Source organism: Lolium perenne, chromosome 5, assembly GCF_019359855.2.
Source record: "Lolium perenne isolate Kyuss_39 chromosome 5, Kyuss_2.0, whole genome shotgun sequence".
NCBI classification, from domain to species: Eukaryota; Viridiplantae; Streptophyta; class Magnoliopsida; order Poales; family Poaceae; genus Lolium; species Lolium perenne.
Genome location: NC_067248.2, coordinates 211367234 through 211386168, shown reverse-complemented (window position 1 = coordinate 211386168; position 18935 = coordinate 211367234). Strand labels below are relative to the sequence as shown.

The 18935-nt window shown below is 45.3% G+C and overlaps 1 long non-coding RNA gene across 1 annotated transcript; it reads left to right on the top strand.

Moving 5' to 3' along the window:
• The first annotated feature begins 16065 nt into the window (after nucleotides 1–16065).
• Nucleotides 16066–17952, top strand: LOC127298207 (uncharacterized). Its single transcript, XR_007849666.2, has 2 exons — nucleotides 16066–17323; nucleotides 17603–17952. It is a non-coding gene; the product is annotated as an uncharacterized lncRNA (long non-coding RNA).
• The last annotated feature ends 983 nt before the right edge of the window (nucleotides 17953–18935 follow it).

The following is an 18935-nucleotide window of genomic DNA, read 5'->3' as shown; positions in this document are numbered from 1 at the left end:
CATGCTTCTTGTCATCGTCTTCATCGTCACTGCGCGGGCATGGCTTCCGCACGTGGTCTTCTCCATCAGTCCAACTATTGGCAATCTCCGTAATCCTGGTAATAGTCTTCGGCTTATTCCGTCCAAGTTCTTCGATATAGGATTCTCGTCGGATGCCATCACTGAAGGCATCGATCACCCAGTCTATGGAGACATCTTCGGCAACATTTAGAAGTTTAGTAGAACGTCCAATATACGCGCGCATCGATTCCTTCGGCTTCTGTTGGAAATGGCGCAATTCTTCAATTCCAACGGGCCTCTTGTATGTGGCATGGAAATTCTTGACGAAAGCATCGAACAGATTTTCCCAGTACCTAATAGATCCCTTCGGCAGACCTCTCAACCATGTTGGTGCCGAATCTTTCAGATAGAGTTGCAGGCATTGCATTGCCGCTACTTGGTTTCCCTTGTGTAAGATCACAATTTGCAGATAATCGTCTATCCAAGACCTCGGCTCCTACTGACCGTCATATTTGGTGGCATCAGTAGGACTAGGCTTGAATCTTTTTGGTGGCATCGCCTCCTGAATCATGTGACTTAAGCAATCGGCACCTCGAAGTTCACCATCGTACTCCTGGGTTTCTTTGGAATCGTCGCTGTTATAGCCTTCCCTTGCAGCACGCCGGTGGCGAGCTTTGTCGATCTACTTTGTGTAATATCGTCACGAGCATCTTTCGAACGATGCTTAGATCCACTGCCTTGATGCGCTTTTTTCTCCTTACTAGGGGTGAGTTTATCCCCGAGGATTGCGAGGCTCTCCAAAGCGCCCCGATGAGCTTGCACCATCGGATCGTTGGGTGTTGGCTGGTGGTTGATCAAATAAGCTGCGAGATTAGATGTTGCTCCTTCGATAGTTTTTGGCCTAACCATGTCTGCGATGTCCATAGTCATGAAAGAGCTAGAGAGATTAGAAGTGATCTCTCTTGCGTCGGCTTCTGAAAGGCGAGGAATTCATGGCCGAAATCTCCCTAGGCGTTGGTTGTTGCGAGACGCGCTTCCATGCGAAGGCAACACCCTTAGTTGTTCGCTTGATTGATCAGCTGCCTACCGGCATTAATCGAGGTCGGCTTATTCATTTGCTAAACAAACCCGATTCTTCTTGATAATACCGTGATACGCGTTGAGGGTTCCTGCAGAAATTCGAGAGGGAATTCAAGTGTTATTGGCTACAGCATTGCGAGCAATCTCCCACTCTTCCTCAGTGATGGTGTAAGCTCTATCATCATTGTTGGCGCTGGTTTTGATGTTGCAGCATCCGCCACTATTTATGTGTGGGGTATGTTCGCCTTCAGAGGGTTCATCTCCGTTAACAGGGTTGACGATAGCATAAATTTGGTGATGCGCCACTCTCCAGGTGGTTGCCCTAGCGATGATGTCGATACTTTCTTTGTCGAAGGAGTACTTGGCGCTGCAGACAAAAGGCGTGTCGTGCGAGCCTAGCCCATGCCTAGTGCCGCAGTTGAGGCAATAGTAAGACGTCAGATCCGATGATGAAGTATTGTCAGATTCGACGGACATGGATGACATGGAACGGCGTGAAGATGTCGATGGCGAAGATGTTGGAGTCGATGCTGACAACATAGTCGATAGAACGAGTGTGATATAAACCCTCGAGTCACCCTTGACGTGTTGGGGGAGAACGGGTCAGGCAACCGAAGGATGCCCTCATAGTCGACGCAGTAGTGAACGCTCCCGATCGTTATGTCTAACCCGCCGCGTAGGCCTGAGAAAGCCGAATGTGACGAGTCAGTGTGCGGAGTAAACTCGAAGGACCCAAAAGGAATCAAGTTCCCCGAGCTTGGCGATAAAGGAGCCGACGATGTTGTCGACGATGCTGGTGAAGCCGTGGTCGACACGATCAGAGCAGCCGATGAAGTGCCTTGTACCAGCAGTTTTCCCAGAGATGGCGCTAATTGGTGAGGGTGCTCCTCGGCAATGCCCACCATGAGGGGCTTAGGGTTGACGGAATCCTGCAGGCTAACACGAGACATCGGATACCAACCAAACGGGGAGAGAGATTTACCCAGGTTCGGGGCCCTCGATGAGATAAAACCCTTACTTCCTACTTGTCTGATCTTGATTATCGAATATATCACGTTACAATGGGGTAGACGATAGGCTGCTTTGGTCAACTCGCCGAGAGGCAAGGATTCGAGGTTTTTAGCTCTAACTTGCGGTGATTATACGTGTTGAAGTTTGTCTCTCGACAAGCCCTCTCCTGGCCTTTATATAGCAGGTCAGGTCCTGAGAGTCCTGTCCGAACTCTACAACTAAATCTTTTTTAGTCTTTCCTTGTACGGCGTCTTCTTGCATTGTTCGTCAAGAATCCATTATCGGATAGGTCTCCTTTGCTGGAACCGACGTATATGTCCACCTTGGCTGTTGAGCAATCTTCATGGGCCCCTAGTTGGGCCAGAGGAGGTAGACTAATGTCGGGTACCCAAAGGGTAATTCCTACATCACCCTTACTTCTTGCTTGTCTGATTTTGATTATCGAATATATCGGGTTACAAGGGGGTAGCCGATAGGCTGCTTTGGTCGACTCGCCGAGAGGCAAGGATTCTAGGTTTCTAGCTCTAACTTGTGGTGGTTATACGTATTGAAGTTGTGTCTCGACAGGCCCTCTCCTGACCTTTATATAGCAGGCCAGGTCCCAAGAGTCCTGTCCGAACTTGACTAGGTTACAACGAGATCTATTGGTCAAGAATCCATCTTCTGGTAGGTCTCCTTTGCTGGATCCGACGTATGGGTCCACCTTGGCTATTGGGCAATCTTCATGGGCCCCTAGCTGGGCCGGAGGAGGTAGACTAATGTCGGGTACCCGAAGGGTAATGCCCACATCACTAGTGCTTGTCATGGAAATAACCACAAGCTCTAAAACACAACATGGATAAGATCCAAATAACAACCAAGAAAATTATGCAACAAGGATGCAACGGTTTGAGCTCTCACCGAAAGATACGATCGACTCGAGAGCCCTCTTGATAGTACGACCACTATCCTATAAACCGGTCTCCCAACTAAACCATGAGACCGGTAAGAAAGAAACCCTATCAAGAGCAAAACTTAACCTTACGCATTCCACTTGAGCTCGATGATGATGATCTTGACCGCAACAACATGTACCACCTTTCTTGATTGTGCTTGCTTGATGAAGTCTTGTGAATTGCTCCCCATACTCCACTATGAGAGAACTTCCTCTTCTTCATGCATCTTCACATATCCATGAACACCATATGAATGACAAGCTTCAAGCATATGATCTCTTTGAGTTGGCCCATCTTAAATTGCACATTATTTCGTCTTATTGCAACCTTGAAGCCAACATATGGTTCAAGCATTGCTTATGTACAACTCTACAGATAGAACTCAATGCAACTATTAGTCCATAGGGATTGTTATTAATTACAAAAAACACACATGGGGGCTCTATGCTCTTTCATCTATTATGCTTGAAATGTATTGATAGATGCATATTATGTACTCCGGTCTTAAGTGCTTGTTCTGATCCCACTTGTATGCAAGAACATGTGTGGGGAGATGAGTGTATTAGATGGAGTAGCATTGTTATAGTGATTGCATAGTGACACAAAATTCATGATCTATTTATGATTTTTACCTTTACCTTTGCTGCCTCACTAGGGATAAAGTGAATGCATGTGCTATTTTTATCATGTGACAACCATGGTAATTTGTTAGGTCAAGGTAGCATATTTGATATTCAAACATCATGTCAAAATACTTAAAGCTATGCTCTGTTAATTCTTAATACAAGATTGCTTGGAGTTTTTCCTTTCTTGTGGAGTATAAGAGAGATGTGTTGCATCATCTCTATGTTAGGAAGTGATGCACATATGAATTCTTATCAATCACATATTAAAGTTTCATTAATATTAGGTCATTGATGAACTGTTAGTGTCCACTATAACTTAAAAAAAAATAGACAAGTGAACCCATGAACCTGGTCCAATTTTAATCCTAAGAAGCACCTTTCCAACACTTTATCACACTTTATATTTCATCAGTTATTCAATCTGAAAATACAAAAATACTTTCTTTGCTTAGTTACACACAAAACCCAAAAACAACTATCTCTTTACCATTTTATCTAGTCTACTTAGTTTATTTACCTTGTATTACTTTACATACCTCTTTTATTTATAATTACTAAAACTAAACCTTGTGTTTGACAACCACACGGTGGAGTTGGGGCACAAGGCAAAAACTTTATTTTACAAGATTGATAGAAGAAGAAAAAGAGGAGATAAATCTTTACTCAATTCCCCGAGAGTTTGATATAAACCATTGTGGGGAAAACTTCTCTTGCTATGATACTATACGCTTGTTGGGGATATGGTAAATGGGTATACCCACGATGTACTATTCCGGCAAGCCCGGGTGTCCCATAGATGGTGGTGGGCCTATGTTCTAACCGGAAGGCACAATTATTGATTGAAAAATGTGGAGATTCCATTCTAGAAGAAGCTAGGCGGATCCATACGGAGTACGCTAGGAGGAATCCTTTACGTGCACGGCAAGAAGTAGTCCATGTTAGGATATAACTTGTAGTGTCTGGGTAGAACTCCTCCATGTGAACTCTAGACCCTAGCGCCTTTACAAGCTGGATGCTGGGAGCCCTTGAGGCACGTAATCTTAGAGATAGAATCTCGCCATTGTTACCGCCCACTTGTTGCCCTAATAGTGAATTATAGAAGCAGTATGTTCTCACCACCATTGCAGAATCTGGAGCTGGGTAAATCGTGTCTCACTATCCCGGTAGCTCCCCGCCTTTCGCCCACCTATATCTCTACACGTTGTGAGGTACCCTCTATGGTGTACTCGCACTGGTAGAAAAACAGGCTTCCGGTGAGCCCCATAAGTCGCGAAGCTATAGGAACCGCGACTAATGGGACCTTTAGTCGCGGTTCGGGAGGCGAACCGCGACCAAAGGCCTGGGCCCAGGGCGCTCGGTGGCCAGCTGGTGCACGTGGGGGGCTTTAGTCGCGGTTGGCCAGAAGGCCTTTAGTCGCGGTTGGCCAGGCCAACCGGGACTAAAGCCCCTCCCCTATATATACCCATCCAGCAGCCAACACTTAGCCATTTGGAGCCATTCTCTTCACAAACTTCACAAGTGGGTGTTAGGTTTGCTTTTGGTTCCTCTTATGCACATAAGGTGTTTGATGAAATGCCCCAAGAGCATGAAACAAACATGATATGAAGTGTTGGAGCCACACTTGAGCTTTCTCATTTATTTTTTCCTCTTCGATCGCGGTTAGCAACTTGAACCTTTGATGTGTCGTTGATAAAATATGCATGTGTGTGTAGTTCATTGTTTAATTTATATTGTTTGTAGCTAGTTAGTTTAACAAATGCATGATGGTTAATTATATATTTTATATTATAATAATGCAGATGAATCGACAATGGATGTACGGTAACCGACTCTCCGGCGAGTTCAGTACGGGTTTGAAAGATTTCCTCGTAGTGGCTAATGCGAACAAGCAGGGGGGTTTTGTTATCTGTCCATGTGTTAACTGTAAGAATCAGAAGGGTTACTCTTCCTCAAGAGATGTTCACATGCACCTGCTTCGGCACGGTTTCATGCCAAGCTATAATTGTTGGACCAAGCATGGAGAAAGAGGGGTTATAATGGAAGAAGATGAAGAAGGGGATGATTTCATCGATGAAAGCTATCTTGCTCATTTCGGTGATACTTTCATGGAGGATGCTGAAGGTGAAGGGGAAGGTGAAGGGGAAGGTGAAGAAGAGGCACGTGATGATCCCGTTGATGATCTTGGTCGGACCATTGCTGATGCACGGAGACGCTGCGAAACTGAAAAAGAGAGGAGAATTTGGATCGCATGTTAGAGGACCACAGAAGGCGCTGTACCGGATGCGATGATGGTCTGAAAAAGCTGGGCTGCACACTGGATTTGCTGAAATGGAAGGCACGGGCAGGTGTAGCTGACTCGGCATTTGAAAACTTGCTGAAAATGTTGAAGAATATGTTTCCAAAGAATAACGAGTTGCCCGCCAATTCGTACGAAGCACAGAAGGTTGTCTGCCATCTAGGTGTAGAGGTTCTGACGATACATGCATGCATCAACGATCGCATCCTCTACCGCGGTGAATATGAGAATTTGAATGAATGCCCGGTATGCACCTTGCATTGCGTTATAAGATCGAGGCGATGACCCTGGTGACGATGTTGAGGGCCGTAAACCCGGGAAGAGGGTTCCCGCCAAGGTGATGTGGTATGCTCCTATAATACCACGGTTGAAACGTCTGTTCAGGAACAAAGAGCATGCCAAGTTGTTGCGATGGCACAAAGAGGACCGTAAGTCGGACGGGGAGTTGAGACACCCCGCAGATGGAACGCAATGGAGAAAGATCGACAGAGAGTTCAAAGATTTTGCAGCTGACGCAAGGAACATAAGATTTGGTCTAAGTACGGATGGCATGAATCCTTTTGGCGAGCAGAGCTCCAGCCATAGTACCTGGCCCGTGACTCTATGCATCTACAACCTTCCTCCTTGGTTGTGCATGAAGCGGAAGTTCATTATGATGCCAGTGCTCATCCAAGGTCCGAAGCAACCCGGCAACGACATCGATGTGTACCTAAGGCCATTAGTTGATGAACTTTTACAGCTGTGGGGCAGACCTGGTGTCCGTGTGTGGGATGAGCACAAAGAAGAGGAATTTGACCTACGAGCGTTGCTTTTCGTAACCATCAACGATTGGCCTGCTCTTAGTAACCTTTCGGGACTGTCAAATAAGGGATACAATGCATGCACGCACTGCTTACATGAGACTGAAAGTGTACATGTGCCAGAGTGTAAGAAGAACGTGTACCTTGGGCATCGTCGATTTCTTCCGAAAGGTCATCCAGTAAGAAAGAAAGGCAAGCATTACAACGGCAAGGCAGATCACCGGCTGAAGCCTGCGGAACACACTGGTGCTGAGGTATTTGATATGGTCAAGGGTTTGAAAGTCATCTTTGGAAAGGGTCCTGACGGACAATCAGTTCCGAAGAGAGCTGACGGGCACGTAGCCATGTGGAAGAAGAAATCTATATTCTGGGAGCTAGAATATTGGAAAGTCCTAGAAGTCCGCTCTGCAATCGACGTGATGCACGTTACGAAGAATATTTGCGTGAACATCCTAAGCTTCTTGGGCGTGTATGGGAAGTCAAATGATATAAAGGAAGCACGGCAGGACCAGCAAAGTTTGAAAGACCCTGATGACCGGCATCCGGAACGGTTTCAAGGTCGTGCCAGCTACGCTCTGACCAAAGAAGAGAAGGTCATCTTTTTTGAATGCCTGAGCAGTATGAAGGTCCCGTCAGGATTCTCGTCCAATGTAAAGGGAATAATAAACATGGCGGAGAAAAAGTTCCAAAACCTGAAGTCTCACGACTGCCACGTGATTATGACGCAATTGCTTCCGATTGCTTTGAGGGGGCTCCTGCCGGAAAATGTTCGAGTAGCCATTGTGAAGCTATGTGCATTCCTCAATGCAATCTCTCAGAAGGTAATCAATCCAGAAGTTCTACCACGGTTACAGAATGATGTGATCCAATGTCTTGTCAGTTTCGAGTTGGTGTTCCCGCCATCCTTCTTCAATATTATGACGCACCTCCTGGTTCACCTAGTCGATGAGATTTCCATTCTCGGTCCTGTATTTCTACACAATATGTTCCCCTTCGAGAGGTTCATGGGAGTATTAAAGAAATATGTTCGTAACCGTGCTAGGCCAGAAGGAAGCATCGCCAAGGGCTATGGAAATGAGGAGGTAATTGAGTTTTGTGTTGACTTTGTTCCTGACCTTAAGCCGATTGGTCTTCCTCAATCGCGGCAAGAATTGATACTAAGTTGAAAAGGCACGATCGGAAGTAAATAAACGATATTTATGTACGGCCATTCTCTGACTGAAGCACACCACACAGTTCTGACCAATTCCAGCTTGGTGGCTCCGTACTTTGAGAAACACAAGAATATTTTACGCTCGGACAACCCTGGGAAGCCTGAATCCTGGATTAGGAAGGCCCACATGGAGACTTTAATGAGTGACGATCATGTTGTAGATCAGCTGTACATGTTGGCCAAGACACCATCTTCGACTATAACGACTTTCCAAGGGTACGAGATAAATGGGAATACATTTTACACGATCGCCCAAGATAAAAAGAGCACCAACCAAAACAGTGGTGTCCGCTTTGATGCAGCAACCGAGAATGGGCAAAAGGTCACATATTATGGTTACATAGAGGAGATATGGGAACTTGACTATGGACCCTCCTTTAGGGTCCCTTTGTTCCGGTGCAAATGGTTCAAGCTAACAGGAGGTGGGGTAAAGGTGGACCAGCAATACGGAATGACAATGGTGGATTTCAACAATCTTGGTTACCTTGACGAACCATTCGTCCTAGCGAAAGATGTCGCTCAGGTTTTCTATGTGAAGGACATGAGTAGCAAACCGAGGAAACGGAAAGATAAGAAAACGATCAGTACATCATGCGATGATCCAAAGCGCCACATTGTTCTTTCAGGGAAAAGAAACATCGTGGGAGTGGAGGACAAGACAGACATGTCAGAAGATTATAATATGTTTGCTGAAATTCCGCCCTTCAAAGTGAACACCGTCCCAAGCATTAAGTTAAATGATGAGGATGCTCCATGGATACGGCACAATCGTAAGCAAGCAGGGACACAAGGGAAGAAATGATGTGTAATAATTTATTGTACCAAACTTTGTTGAATGAATCATGTGAATTATATTACCCGTGATGTGTTTGGTGTCCATTTTCGAATGATTCAATTGACTCGAGATAGCACTGATGATACATGAAATTTGGAGTGATTCAGTCATACTCCTGCATACAGGAAATTTGGAGTGACTAAGTCATACTCCTGCATACATGAAATTTGGAGTGACTAAGTAATACTCATGCATACAGGAAATTTGGAGTGACTAAGTCATACTCCTGCATACATGAAATTTGGAGTGATTTAGTCATACTCCTGCCTAGGCGTATAATATGCATACTCGTAGTCTTCATAGCCGCCGCCGTTGTACTGGTAGTCGTCGCCTTCTAAGTTGCCGGCGTCGTCGTCGCTGCTGCTGTCGTCGCTGTCGTCGGGCGGCGCTCGTGGCTCGAATCGAGGGTAGCGCGGGCGGGGATATCGCCGGCCGTGATGTAGTCCATGACGCTCTGCAGAGTCCGGCCGTACCCCCAACGCCGACGGCCCGCCTCGTGGAAGTTTCCAGGAGGCAGACCGTCCTCCTCATACCTGGCGAGCGCCCTCTCACGCCGATTGATGAAGAAGGCGTCCCAAGTATGCTGGTTATCGGGATGCCAACGGGGATTCATCCGCTGCTCCGGCGTGAGGTCGAGGTAGTAGTGGTTCGTGATGGCCGCCCGGCGCGCAGTACCCTGAGGGACGGGAGGGACCGGCACGCCGCCGGCGCTTAGGCTCCCGGCCCGGCGAGGGACGCGGTAGCCCGGTGGGCAAGGGTAGTTCGAGGCGCAAAGCTCCTCCACTGTGGTAGGTTAGAGTGGGTGCGGTGGAAGCCATGAGAGAGTGATGAGAGATTGTAGAGATGTGATAATGCTGGCCAAGCCGGGCTACCTATATGTAGTGACAAATGGCGGGAAAAATGGGAGCGGGAAGACAGGAGGCGGGAAGAAAGAGGCGGGAAGAAAGTGGCGGGAAGAAAGTGGCGGGAAGAAAGTGGCGGAAAGAAAGAATTTTTTGATATATTATTTTTCTGATTTTTTTGATATATTATTTGTATTTTTAAGAATTTGAATTGAATTAGTTTTATTTTTTTGATTTTTTTGATATATTATTTGTATTTTTAAGATTTTTAAATGAATTAGTTTTATTTTCCTGAATTTTTTCATATATTATTTGTATTTTTAACATTTAGAAATGAATTAGTTTTAATTTTCTGAATTTTTTGATATAATATTTGTATTTTTAAGATTTTGAATTGAATTAGTTTTATTTTTCTGAATTTATTGATATATTATATGTATTTTTCAGATTTTGAAATGAATTAGTTTTATTTTTCTTTACTTTTTGATATATTATTTGTAATTTGAAAAAGAAAAGTAATTTGAAAAAGAAAAGTAATTTCAAAAAGAAAAGTAATTTGAAAAAGAAAAGTAATTTGAAAAAGAAAAGTAATTTGAAAAAATACCTTTAGTCGCGGTTGGCCTCGCCAACCGCGACTAAAGGGTATTTTTCCGCGGAAACGAAAACCGGCGAAAATACCCTTTAGTCGCGGTTGGTGTGGCCAACCGCGACTAAAGTACCCTTTTGTCGCGGGTCGCCTCCCCAACCGCGACTAAAGGGGGGGGTTATAAATACGCGCGCGGCGCCTGAGCGGCCAGTTCCTCTTCTTCTCCGCGCGAACGACGACTCTGCAGCGAAGCCCTGCCCGCCCCGCCGATCGACCGCGCCGCCGTCGCCCCGTTCCTCACGCCGCCGTCGCCGTCGCTCCTCACGCCGCCGTCGCCGCGCCCGAGCCGCCGAACGCGCGCCGCCCCGTTCTTCGACCGCGCCGCCATACGTCTCGCCGTTCCCCGACGCCAAGCCGCACGATCCCGCGCCGCTCGCCGCCGTTCCCGCGCGAGCCACGCGCCGTGCTTGCCGGCGCCACCGCGTGCCCCCACTCGCAGCGCCGCCGCTTGCCCGCCGAAGACGACCGCCGCCGCCGCCCACCGTACCGCGCGCTGCGGGAGAGAGAGAGGGCGCGGGGAGCGCCAGTACACGGCCGGCGCCCCTGCCTCTCTCGTTTTTTTTTTTGTTTTTTTTTTGTTTTTTTAACTTAACTAAAAATTTGTATACTAACAAAATTTTGACTTAACAAAATTTAACAAATATGTAATATATAGTATAATGTATATAATTTTGTACTCCCTCGAAATTTTGACATAACAAAAATTTACTTAACAAAAATGTGTTAGGTTAACAAAAATTTACACATGTAATAGTATAATGTAACTAAAATTTTACTTAACAAAATTTAGACTTAATGTAACTAAAATTTTACTTAACAAAATTTAGACTTAATGATCAAAATTTTACTTAACAAAATTTACACTTAATAATCAAAATTTTAACTTAAGAAAAATTTTACTTAACAAAATTTAGACTTAATGATCAAAATTGTAACTTAACAAATTTTTTAACTTAATTAACAAGAATTATTTTATTTTGGGATCGAGAGGGGGCGGCGAGGGTTATGTGTCCTCGGCACCGCCACCGCCCTCTCGGTCACCGCCACACCGGTCTCTCGGTCACGCGGTCACTGCGTCCCCCCTTTCGCCACCGCCACCGGTCTCTCGGTCACGCGGTCACTGCGTCCCCCCTTTCGCCACCGCCACCGGTCTCTCGGTCACGCGGTCACTGCGTCCCCCCTCTCGCCTCCCTCGTCGCCCTCTCTCTTTATATGTAGAAGAGATGTGATAATGCTGGCATATACACAATTAATTTGTTTTTACTACATGTTTTCAGGACTGACATATGGCGGACGATAGAGCTGACCCGATTATGGACAACTATGATCCGGACGCTGAGGATCATATGTTCGGCATCATAAATGGCGATATTGTATATGTGCCGACCGGACAAGAAGAAGATGATATCTCTTCTTATCTGAACCTTGACGGTGAAGATGAAGGGCGCCGTCAGCAAGATGATGCCGAAGAAACGTCGATAAACGACGATCTTCAATTGGAAGTAGAAACCACCTCCGGCGCCGAGGTATATATATACATTGAGCCTCTGGTGATACAAACTAACTGATTTGAACAAACTAACTCTCTTTCTTATTTTAGCCCTCGGCCGGATCGTCGAAAAAATCGAGTACGTCGTCAAAGCGTGGCGCAACCAAGACGATGAAACCAAACGAAACATGCACCATCGAGGTTGTCGAGGAAGCAACCGGCAGGCCGCTGGAGCCCAGCAAGAACGCCACCAAGTTTATCAGCCAATGCGGAGCCGTTGTTAGAGACAACGTCTCGATCACCGTCCAGGAGTGGAATGAGCCAAAGAAGGCACGTCTTGGTTTCACTTTTGTCGATAAGAGAACAAAAAAAGATTGCTTCAACAAGCTTATGGAACATTTCGTTCTACCTCCGGAATACCGCAAATACGATGAGAAGGGTAACAAGATTCAGGAAAACAAGGAGAGGTGCAAGCTAGTCAAACAGTTCGCTCTTTCTAAGATGTCCAACGCATTCCGGAAATACAAGCAAAATCTAGCCCATGACTTTGTCAAGCAGGGCAAGACTCCGGATTTCAAAGGACAATATGAGAAACTGCAACATGATTGGCCAGAATTTGTGAAGCAAAAGAAATCGGAGCAGTTCCTTGAAATATCGAAAAAAATAAGGAGAATGCGGCCAAGAAGGAGTACAATCATATTATGGGGCCAGGAGGGTATCGCTTTTGGCAGCCTAGGTGGGAGAAGATGGAGAACGAGCTGAGGGCGCGAGGAATCCGTCCAGGTACGGAGGGATGGGACCCAAGGGCCAAAAGCTGGTGGTACGGGCATGGGGGATCGCTGAACCCGGAGACAGGGGAGTGTGTTTATCAGGGCAAAATAATTAAACCCACCCAAAAGCTTATTGAGGCAATGAGGGATGCTCAAGAGGGGAGGATCAAGTTCAACAGAGAGAACGACGCCCTGACAAAAGCCCTCGGGAATCCTGAACACGGAGGACATGTACGAGGCATGGGGCCCATTCCGTGGAAAGTAGGGTTCCCCCAGAACGATGACCCGTACGGTTACAGAAGCCGTAAGAGAAAGATGGATCGGGATGCAGATGTTGTGGCGCAGTTGGTAACGGAAATGGATGTGATGAAGAAAACCGTGAGTGTACTAGTAGCCGAAAGAGATGCAGCTCGGGCGCAGCATGAAGATCATCCAATGGATCTCGGAAGCCAGCAGCAGAGAAGAAGCAGTGTGGCTTCCACGGAGGCCTCACCGGCTGGTGCACCGACGATCGAAATTACTGCACCGGAGCCTATGGTGGTCGAAATTACTGCACCGGAGCCTCCTCGCTACCCCGTGGACGATATAAAGGAGATGAAAGCATGTCATCTGTATTATCCTATCGGGAACATGTCCATGAAGGTAGCCATCGGCAGTGCTTTACCACCTGGAGCACTCCACCACAACAACCCCATTCAAGATGGCTATGCTCGTGTCACGGTGGAGGAGATAGTCCAAGGGTTTGAGGAAATGGACATTGACATTGCTACACCTGAAGGGGCGAAAAGACTTGGAGATGTCAAGCGCCAGTTCATTCTATGGCAGAAGAAGTTTATCAAGTTTCCAGGCGAGGCGCCAACAAGTCCACCCCCCTACGGTGGTGGTGGTGGCGGTGGCGGTGGTGGTGGTGGTGCTTCACCTACACCTCCTTCACGTCGGCCAGCCGCGCCCCCAATTCACCTCCGGCGGGTAGCGAGACGCCGCCCCCGGTCCTCGTCCGGCGGGTGATCAGACACCGCCCCCCAATCCACCTCCGGCGAAGAAGCAGAAGCAGTCCTGGGTTATTAACCCGGACCCTTATGTACCTAGAACCACAAAGATACCAGAGCCATCACTGAAGCCTCTCCCCACTAGACCTTGGGAACGTAGTGCCGAGGAAGTCGACGCACACGCGGCTGCTGATTATGAGAAATGGAAGGCGGACTGCAAGAAGAAAAGAGAGCCCGAGCCCAAGCAAGTATTTTCTGACAAGGAAAAGAGCTGGGCTAAGTCATTTTTGAACACACCGTCCCAAGCCGCGAAGAATCTGCCTGACGACTATGCACATGAACTTCGTAGGCAAGCACTCGCGTTCAAGAGGAACCAAGAGTTGGCGGAGAAGAAAGCCTTGGAGGAGGCCGAGAAAAAATTAGAAAGGGGGAAAGAAGTTGCCCAGCTCGGGGAACAAAGTAAACAATCGATCGCCCCGCTCATAGTGCAAGCCGCCGGTCCGGATGCCCCCGATATCATAGCAGCTGCGGCAGCACATGGATTGACTGTAACGAGTGCCAGAGAACAAGCGGCCGACTTAGGTATCACTCTTCGTGCACTGTTAGGCCTTGATGAGGCGCCAATGAAGGACGTAGTATTTACATATGTGAAGAATAGCCCTCTCGTCGAGCCTGCGCAGGAAGAGGATCTACCTCGACAAATGAAAGGTCTGCTAAATTGGTACAAGGGTTACATAAAACTTAAAAACGCCAAAGACTATATTTATGCGGAAGTTAGATATGAGCATCACTTCAAACATTACTATATAACAATTCATCGGAGTGAATTGTTCCAGCTGTTCAATCTGCGCGAGCTCGACAAATCTATCATCAGTTGCTACGTTCTGTAAGTGATTTATTAATTTCTACCCCATCTCGTTCATTGCCTGCACTATATATATATATATATATATATATATATATTGTCCTAACTATCTTGTTGTGTACGCTATTATGCAGAATGAAGAAGCGGGAAATGCGAATAAGGAACATCCATGATGTTGGGTTCATTGACCCACAAATCGTTAATTCATATGTGTTAGAACACCACCCCGCCGACGTGGAGAATGACCTGTGGCGGTTTTTTAGAAAACAGGAACTCAAAAGTGATATTCTATTTCCTTACCATTTTGGGTGAGTGTTTCTGTCTTGAGCACATTCTCTTTTGTTTACTCCATGCATGGTATGTGGCTAATCGATGAGTTATGCATGACTGTGCATGTATCGTGTCCGCAGGTTCTACTGGATTCTTATGGTAATTGAATTTCACACCTCCACAGTTCTCGTCCACGACTCTCTGAATATGGATCCGGCGCTTTGGGCCGACATGAGAAAAATGATGCAAAAGTAATTATTTTCATTCATTTGCGCTCTATATCGATCGGCCTATTTCGTTCATCATTTCCTAATATCAAGTAACTAATTAATAACTCTCTTGTTCATTTAATTTTCTTTGCCTCGTAGGGTTTGGAGACGGTTCGTAGATCAAAAGGTCGGTGAATTCAAAAAAGAGCTACAATTTAAAATGGCAGTGCGGAAGACTGGGGATATTCAGCCACCGGGGACCAATCTATGTGGATACTATGTTTGTGAGAGGATCCGGAGATACTGCAATGAGCGGGACCAGCAGTGTGAGAACAACATCATGAGGAATAACCTCCGGAAGACGCTTAGTCCAGAAGCTCGCTTCCGACCACTTCAAGAGGAACTAGCTGGATGGTTGGCGAGGGAAGTCATCGATCCTAGAGGAGAACACTATGTAGAGGATGTAGAACTTCATATGCACTAAATTATGGATGGAAACTTGTTCAAAATTGTATATGGTCATCCGATATTGAATATATATTGTATATTCCTCTTGAATTCTTTTTGGTTCTAATTTCAAATTTGTTTGAAATTGTACATTCATATGCATGTATGTAGTACCGTAGAATATGTGAAACTCCTTCAAAATTAAAACCCAAAAGAAATAAAACAATACAAATTAAAAAGAAACCAGATTTAGGGGGAGGGGGGGCTAAACCCTAAACCCTGCGGAGGCCTTTAGTCGCGGTTGGCCAGAAGAACCGCGACTAAAGGTCCTCCGCCCTGGCGCGCGCCTGCCGCCCAGGGGGAGGGGCCTTTTGGCGCGGTTCATAAGCACCCGCCACTAAAGGGGGGGGCCTTTAGTCGCGCTACTTTGGTCGCGGTTGCGCAACCGCGACTAATGGCAGTTGCGAACCGCGACCAAAGGCCCTTTTTCCACCAGTGTCGTCGATCACTGAACGATACTGCTACGTACTACTCATGATCAATCAAGTGCGCGCCTCGAAGAGATAATGATAGTTTAGGATAAAACTATTAAGCTTCTATGAGACACACCGAACACTCAATAAAAAGAGATTAGTAAACTCACTAAGAAAGTGACCACATCCACTAAGCATATGAGTCAGTTGACCGGGATGGAGTACACCAATTTGTATTTCTTTTGATGCTTTTGAGGGTCTCCAAAAGTTTGTCACTGAAAAATATATCCCCAAGGCATTAGTCCCTAATGTAGATGGCAGGGATATCAATAGGCTGTTGGTACACGTGAACACACAAGACGAATAACTTCTGTAATCGGTGATACAAGCAAATGAAAACCTAACTGCAATTTAGGATTGACATGCATGCTCATTCAAGCTTGATGATGACTCTGACTTTGAGCAACAGAATTAAGGAAATAATGATGCCCCTTACAAGCGTGATGGTGCTTCTTTCTTGTGATTAGGGTATGGTATCTCTTCTGAGGATGACGTATGATAATTCATCGCCTTAAACTTGTATTATTCTCTGTTGGGTTTAGGTAGTAGTTTGTGGATTGTGGACCTGAAAGCTATATATATAAGTATTGCTCTACTGTTATGAAATATTCTTACCTGTTGTGATGATAGTTGGCATCATTTGTAATTTATGTTATGATTTTCCATGTTTTCTACTAATTAAACGAACCATAATTAAATATAAAACATTAGGCAAAACGAGCACCAAAAATATCATAGGGGTTGTGTCGTGCATGCAATGGCATAGGCCGACATACCAAATAGTGTCAGACCACAAAACCTGGCATGGAACCTATTGTGTGTCGTCCCAGACATTGTACCGTTGCATTAGCCATAATTGCAATGCCAGAGCTAGCTCGGCGTATCGCTATACGCCACGCGAAAAAAGTGTCGGATCTGTAGAATCCCTGACGCAGTTATCCCTAGCGACTTTTATTCATCGGGCTAGCGCAAGCACATCGGTGTATAGAACCGTCAGGGCCCTCCTACCATGTTGTAGTGATGGTGACCTAATGATTTTTACAAATATATGCATGCAAGGCACTAAAATTGGAAATATATAAATGTATGTTACAATACTATTTTGAACTTTGGAAATTGGTATCTTTCTTGGAAAGTATGCTAAAGATAGGTGATTATTTAACATGATAATGAATTCCATAGCAAGTATGTAGTTAATGCATTCCAAGAAATAGACTTAATTATATTCATTATATTCAGTATATTTTGTGGCCTAATACCTTCTCGTTGTGTGTAAGATGTGTATATATATGGATGATGCGTTGATACAACAAACATATATGCCATTGTTTGTTAGAAAACAAATTCTATTATAAGGAGCACCAAACAAGCATCAAAGGTCAAATTACATGGACAAGTACATAAACTTCTTCCACGTTGGGACAATGCTCACAGTGATTCTCCTGTGCTTTGCAATCCATGTACAATGTAAGTGCTAGATAACCGCAGAACTTATACCAAAACTTCCTTTATTTTTATAATTCTTGTACCTTTTTATGTTCAACGATTAGTACATAGGTTGTGAAAAATATGTCTGGAAGTGTATAAGGTTTGCTCGTCGTTACTATAATTTATAGTTCATCGATCAATGGATTTATTATTGATGGACTTTATAGTTCATCGATCAATGGATTTATTATTGATGGACTTTATAGTTCATCGCTCGGTGGATTTAGTAATATATTAATGGTTTTTTCTATTCCATAGGTAAAATCATGGAAGGCAAGGAAAATGAGAAGATTAATATACCAACTGGACTATGCGTCTACAAAAAATATTATACGGCCTGCAAACAGAAGTCAGCTTGTTTCTGCTGTTTAGCGAATAACTACTGCTATTTTTCAATGGGTGCATGCCAGGATGATTGTCCAAAGCGTTCTTCAGTGGTCATAGATGCTTCACCGAGCCCTCTCCCGTCCATCTAATATACTTATGAGAAGTATGTTAGTGCTATCGGTGGCCAGTATCCCAATGTTCGCCACCACATGCCATTTTCACGTTTGTTTACCATTGTCGAGTACATGAATAAAATATGGTTATGTCCATCGAAAGATAAAGAGTTGTAACAACCCTATTCTGGTAATGCACTAATTAATGTGTGGCGTGGTTATTATTTTAGCATCAACTTCACCAATATGAAAATGAGGAGACATAATAACATCAACACCAATTGTATGACACATACCGATTACTATAAAGATTACCATGTTCCCAAAGTGTCAACTGGGGGTCGCTCTTCATGTCCTCAACCATGTTCTCCATCCATACCGATGCAAAGAAACATCCATAATTAAGTTCTTCAAATATATGCGAGCGGACATGAAACACCAATGAATTTTTTACGCAGGTTCATGCCACTCTAGGCGCTCACAAAGTCGTTCCATGAAAAACTGCCTACTTAACTTTTTTTTTCTACACAAGTCACAAAATATGTCAGTTTTTCACCAAACTTGATGTGCACACATAGCATGTAGATACGTAAGTGAGAAAAATTTTGTTTGCAATTTTTGACATTTAAAAATATTTTTTTCAGTAACAGAAGTACATGCTCCAATGTCCCGAATTGAATTTCCCAGATAATAGGTCCATTAGAACAGAGAAACACGTCCAGCTAGTGGGTAAATTGATGGTCAGAAAAATCAAATCCATCGTGTTATATGCACGTACAGACCAGACTAATGGGTCGTACAGTAGTAATCCACAAGAAGCTACTTGTACGAATTTTTCTTAATCGTTTTTGATATCTGACCTCACCACCATAGGGACAGTTCGGTAAACCACGCGTGACGCACCATTCCAACCATGTGCGATGGTCTAATCTATCACTAGTGCCTAATGTCGCGGGTTCGTATGATCCTTTTGTCGCGGGCGGCCAACCGCGATAAGGGAGGCGCGACAAAAGGTCACCCTTTTGTCGCGGGTCGCGACCCGCAACATAAGGTCCACCACGTGGCAGCCGCGGGGCGCGCAGGGGACAGGCCCTTTTGTCGCGGGCGGTATTACCACCCGCGACAAAAGGCCCTCTACGTGGCGCACGCAC